Source organism: Triticum aestivum, chromosome 7A, assembly GCF_018294505.1.
Source record: "Triticum aestivum cultivar Chinese Spring chromosome 7A, IWGSC CS RefSeq v2.1, whole genome shotgun sequence".
Lineage (NCBI taxonomy): Eukaryota > Viridiplantae > Streptophyta > Magnoliopsida > Poales > Poaceae > Triticum > Triticum aestivum.
In genome coordinates, this window is record NC_057812.1 from 515,991,950 (window position 1) to 515,998,501 (window position 6,552).

The window sequence follows — 6,552 nt, forward strand, 5'->3', positions numbered from 1 at the left end:
CGGTAACGAGATTGAACTAGGTATTGAGATACCGACGATCGAATCTCGGGCAAGTAACATACCTATGACAAAGGGAACAACGTATGTTGTTATGCGGTTTGACCAATAAAGATCTTCGTAGAATATGTAGGAGCTAATATGAGCATCCAGGTTCCGCTATTGGTTATTGACCGGATACGTGTCTCGGTCATGTCTACATAGTTCTCGAACCCGTAGGGTCCGCACGCTTAAAGTTCAATGACGGTTATATTATGAGTTTATGTGTTTTGATGTACCGAAGGTAGTTCGGAGTCCCAGATGAGATCGGGGACATGACGAGGAGTCTCAAAATGGTCGAGACATAAAGATCGATATATTGGACGACTATATTCGGACATCGGAAAGGTTCCGAGTGGTTCGGGTATTTTTCGGAGTACCGGGGAGTTACGGGAATACGGGGGAAGAAGTATATGGGCCTTATTGGGCTTTAGGGGAGAGAGAGGCAGGCCACGCGCCCCCCCAATGACTAGTCCAAATTGGACTAGGGGGAGGGGCGGCGCCCCCTCCTTCCTTCTCTTCCCTCTTCCCCTTCCTTGTCTCCTACTCCTACTACTTGGAAGGGGAGGAATCCTACTCCCGGTGGGAGTATGACTCCTTCAGGGCGCGCCATAGGGGCCGGCCCTCTCCCCCTCCTCCACTCCTTTATATACGTGGCCAGGGGGCACCCCATAGTGACAACAATTAATCTCTTGGATCTTTTAGCCCTGTGCGGTGCCCCTCTCCACCATAGTCCACCTCGATAATATCGTAGCGGTGCTTAGGCGAAGCCCTGCGACAGTAGAACATCAACATCGTCACCACGCCGTTGTGCTGACGAAACTCTCCCTCAAAGCTCGGCTGGATCGGAGTTCGAGGGACGTCATCGAGTCGAACGTGTGCTGAACTTGGAGGTGTCGTGCGTTCGGTACTTGGATCGGTCGAATCGTGAAGACGTACGACTACATCAGCCGCCTTGTTCTAACGCTTCCGCTTTTGGTCTACGAGGGTACGTAGACAACACTCTCCCCTCTCGTTGCTATGCATCACCATGATCCTGCGTGTGCGTAGGAATTTTTTGAAATTACTACGTTCCCCAACACCGTGCCTAATACACACATCATTGGCAAGGTGATGTTCTTAACCGCTGTTGCCAAGCCTCGCTACACCGATGATGGGGAACTAACATTCGATGGAAAATTTGGCACTTGGGCATTCGTGGTAGAGACTGAGGCGCAAAGAACCAGCCAAAACAGAGATCGAGGAACAATAGAGATGAAATCAGTGAAAGTAACCAGGGCCGTCTATAGAGATTACTTGATCAATAAAGTTATCCCTGCAATACAAGACAAGTGGCCCGACGAATACGTGGGCACAACAATTTTCATCCAACAAGATAATGCGAGACCACATGTCCTACCTAATGATGCAGGTTTTCTGGAAGCTATGCAACAAACGGATCTAGACATTCGACTGTTATAGCAACCGCCTAACAGACCCAAGCTTAATTTTTTAGGCCTTTGTTTTCACCGCTCCCTCCAATCCCTAACCGACTGCAGAGCACCTATGAATATCTAGGAGTTAGTACATGATGTAGAGGAGGAGTTTGAGAATTATGATGCACATAAGTTGTTCAAAAGCTTTATCACACTGCAAGTAGTAATGGTTGAAGTCATGAAAGATCAACGAGGAAATACCTACAAGCTGCCACATCTACACAAGGACCGTCTACAAAATGGTGGAGAGGAAATAACCGGTGTATATTGCAGTGCAGAGCTAATTACTGACACGATGGCCATTACAGAACAAGGGGAATAGAGCTCAGGAAAAGGAAAGGAAAAGGAGTATATAGGGAAAGGAAAAGAAATGATAGGAGTATGTCATGTGTCATATATTGTGTCATGTGTATGACTTCAACTTTATACTACTAATTTTTCGGCCCCTGTCAAAAGCGGGCAGCAACTCACCTGCTTGAATCAGTTAATCTGAATTTACATGGAACACATGGATCATGTACAGAATGGTGTGATGAAAATTATAATCAGCTAGATCAATTGCTATCTTATCTCAAGTGCTATCTTATTTCCAAATAATTTCAGTCCACAATCTATCAATTTGTAAGAAGAAGAAGAATCTAAACCACATGCTTCTTCTTACAAATGGAGTATTACAATTCTTCTTCTTCTTGGAGCATTTCAGTACTTGTGCAATCCACTGCAACTGTACTTGTGCAAAAATATTCATATATTTACAGGTAAAGATTTTGTTGAAAAGGAAGAAGTTCATTCATTATTTCACCAAATGAAAGCCGGGGGAGGAAGGAAGCAGAGATTGCACCCATTAGATTTGTTTCTAGAGTTTGATAAGCCACAAATTTACTTGGATTAGCTTGGATTAGCTTGGATTTATAGGTACAGATTTCGTTGAAAAGGAAGAAGTTCATTCATTATTTCCTGGAAATGGCCTCCAGCAAGGAGTAATTCAGTACTTGGATTAGCTTAGAGCATTTAAAATAATAATTTACTGCATACTTAGTTTAAATTTCAGTTTCAAGCATAGTTAGGTTTACCTTGAAAATACAAGCTTCTGAAATTTGTTACAGAAATTTCCCTACTAAAAAGATAACTGAATTTTGTGTACTAGAAGTTTACAGTGCCTAGTGTAGGAAAGTTTCTGAATTTAGCTACTCATACCTCTATCTACACATACATGAGCGGCTAATCTGCTAACTACACGCACCTCGTTCGAAATCATTTTGCAGGGCATCCTGTTGGTTCGAGCTGGCCTTCTTCCTGGTGCACACAGTTCGAGCTGGCCCTATAGAATAAAACAATGCAGAGAGCTAAACTTGATCAAATGATTTGGAGCATTCTGGAGCTAAACTTGATCAAATATAGAATAGTTTGGAATATTGTAATATTTTCAGACCCTAATTACTCCATGTACAGAAGTTTTCGTTGTTTCCTACAGAAAAAGAAAGAAGCACAACGAGTAAAATGAACTTCGGTCCATGAAAGTGCAGAGCTTAAGCTCTATTCAGTAGATGAAAACAGCAATACGAGGTCTGGGCCGGCTAAAGTAAACATTCGACCTCTCTTGACGAACTCAGGGGCGGGCTCGACGGTCTCGACGGGGGTGGGCAGGAGCGCGAGTCTCCGACGCGCTGCGGCGTCGCGCACCTCCTCGAGGATCTCGGGCACATTGACCAGCCGGCCCGCAGTGGAGGCGAGCGCGGCGCCGCCAGAGATGATGGCGTTGGCGTCGACGATGGCCACGGCCAGGCCGCTCGAGTTGGCGCAATTGGACACGATCCAGCTCACCGCCTGCGTAGACGACTCCTTGGCCATTGTCTCTTGTCGCGCCATCGCGGCCTCTCCCCACGCCACAGGGGTCGGAGCGGCAGTGTCGGGGGGAGGCGGGGGTGGGAAGGCCGCGTCGCCGGCCGCCAGGCTGAGGGCTGGCCACGCTTCTTCCATCAATGCTACGAGGGAGGTGGTGGGCGCGAGCAAGAGACACGGCGGGAGGAAGAAGAAGCAATTTTGGGGGTGAAAGAGGGGAGATTCGGGAGGCAGGCAAGGGAGGCAGGGGAGCTTCGCGAGGCAAAAGGGAGCGGCGGAGGAGGCAGCTGCGGCGGCAGCGGAGGACACGCAGGAGAGCAGGGGAGCAGCGCGGCGCAGGGGAGCTCCGGCGTCCATACGCCTGTGTCGGAGCGGCGGAGCACCGACTGGAGAAGACGAGGAGTGCGGGTTGTGTCAGGAGTTTGGGGAGTGGTTTTCTGTAAAATCGTCATAAAGACAACTTTTCCCAGATGGAGGGAGTACTAGAGATGCTCCAAGACCACCCGTAGTCATATGATACTACATTTGTAATGCATAGTATCATAGATTATCTTATTTATTGTCATGCAAGACATCTAACAGTACATTATTTATTATGATGTGTATCATGACATGACAATGGCGTTTTGGCGCCCGAGAGCGCGCGCTCCCTCATACGTCTCCAACGTATCTATAATTTTTATTGTTCCATGCTATTATATTATCTGTTTTGGATGTTTATGGGCTTTATTGTACACTTTTATATTATTTTTGGGACTAACCTATTAACCCAGAGCTCAGTGGCAGTTTCTGTTTTTTTCCTTGTTTTAGAGTATCGCAGAAAAGGAAAATCAAATGGAGTCCAATTGACCTAAAACTTCACGGAACTTATTTTTGGACCAGAAGATGCCCACGGAGTATCGGAGATGGACCAGGAGAGTCCCGGGCTGCCCACGAGGGTGGGGGGCGTGCCCACCCCCCTGGGCGCGCCCCTGCCTCATGGACAGTCCGGAGGTCCACCGACGTACTTCTTCCTCCTATATACACCCATATACCCTAAAAACTTTGAGGAAGACAATAGATCAGCAGTTCCGCCACCAGAAGCCTCCATAGCCACTGAAAACCAATCTAGACCCATTCCGGCACCCTGTCGGAGGGGAAATCCCTCTCCGGTGGCCATCTTCATCATTCCGGTGCTCTCCATGACGAGGAGGGAGTAGTTCTCCCTCGGGGCTGAGGGTATGTACTAGTAGCTATGTGTTTGATCTCTCTCTCTCTCTCTCTCGTGTTCTTGAGGTGGCACGATCTTGATGTATCGCGAGCTTTGCTATTATAGTTGGATCTTATGATGTTTCTCCCCCTCTACTCTCTTGTAATGGATTGAGTTTTCCCTTTGAAGTTATCTTATCGGATTGAGCCTTTAAGGATTTGAGAACACTTGATGTATGTCTTGCGTGGGATAACCATGGTGACAATGGGTTATTCAATTGATTCACTTGATGTATGTTTTGGTGATCAACTTGCGGGTTCCGCCCATGAACCTATGCATAGGGGTTGGGCACACGTTTTCGTCTTGACTCTCCGGTAGAAACTTTGGGGCACTCTTTGAAGTACTTTTGTGTTGGTTGAATAGATGAATCTGAGATTGTCTGATGCATATCGTATAATCATACCCACGAATACTTGAGGTGACATTGGAGTATCGAGGTGACATTAGGGTTTTGGTTGATTTGTGTCTTAATGTGTTATTCTAGTACAAACTCTATGATAGATCGAACGGAAAGAATAGCTTCGTGTTATTTTACTATGGACTCTTTAATAGATCAATTAGAAAGGATAACTTTGAGGTGGTTTCGTACCCTACCATAATCTCTTCGTTTGTTCTCCGCTATTAGTGACTTTGGAGTGACGCTTTGTTGCATGTTGAGGGAAAGTTATATGATCTAATTATGTTATTATTGTTGAGAAAACTTACACTAGTGAAAGTATGAACCCTAGGCCTTGTTTCCTAGCATTGCAATACCGTTTGTGCTCACTTTTATCATTAGTTACCTTGCTGTTTTTATATTTTCATATTACAAAAACATATATCTACCATCCATATTGCACTTGTATCACCATCTCTTCGCCGAACTAGTGCACCTATACAATTTACCATTGTATTGGGTGTGTTGGGGACACAAGAGACTCTCTGTTATTTGGTTGCAGGGTTGTTTTAGAGAGACCATCTTCATCCTACGCCTCCCATGGACTGATAAACCTTAGGTCATCCACTTGAGGGAAATTTGCTACTGTCCTACAAACCTCTGCACTTGGAGGCCCAACAACGTCTACAAGAAGAAGGTTGTGTAGTAGACATCAACACTACAAAAAAAGACACATCCGTGACATTTTGGGCTGAACGAATTTTTTTCCTGTCATACATATGACACTTCTATGACGATAATTGTGGCAAAACCCGGTATCATCATAGATGTGGTGGGCTCCTACTTCTATGACAAAGAATCATGACAGAAAATGGGCTTTTCGTCCTGGCGGGCCGGAGACGCAGCTACATGGCATTCTTTGGGCCATCCATGACGGAAAAAACCGTGGTAGAAGCGAGGGGGAGGAAAATTTCGGGGAGTTCCCGGTTACGGTGGGAGGTCGGGGGCTGAGCGATGCGCGTTTCTCTCGTACACGTACGTGAGTGTGTGCGAGGCATTGGCTCTAACTGAACCCGAGCGAGGCATTGGGCTCTAACTGAACCCGAGCGATTGCATTGCAGGCTACGCGTTACTGAACCCGAGCGATCGATCGATGGCTGAACCCGAGCGATTGCACTGCAGGCTACGCGTTACTGAACCCAAGCGATCGATCGATGGCTGTTAGCTGAACCAAATCGAGCGATTCCTTCACTACTGCTGCTAACTGAAGTTGATCGATTGGATGAACAGTGAGTGTTGCGGGGGGTGGATGAACAGTGAGCGGTGGTGTTGCCTCTGGATGAACAGGACCCCGTGGTGTGGAGGGCTGGATGAACAGCAGACGATGGAGGGGTGCCCGTGGAGGGGTGGTTGAACAGGACCCCGTGGTGTGGAGGGTTGGATGAATAGTAGATGGTGGAGGGGTGGTTGAGCAGTAGCCGGTGGAGTAGCGCGCGGTGGAGGCTGGATGAACAGGAGCCCGTGGAGGCTGGAGGAGGTCGACGGTAGCCCATGGAGGCTGGAGGAGGTCGACG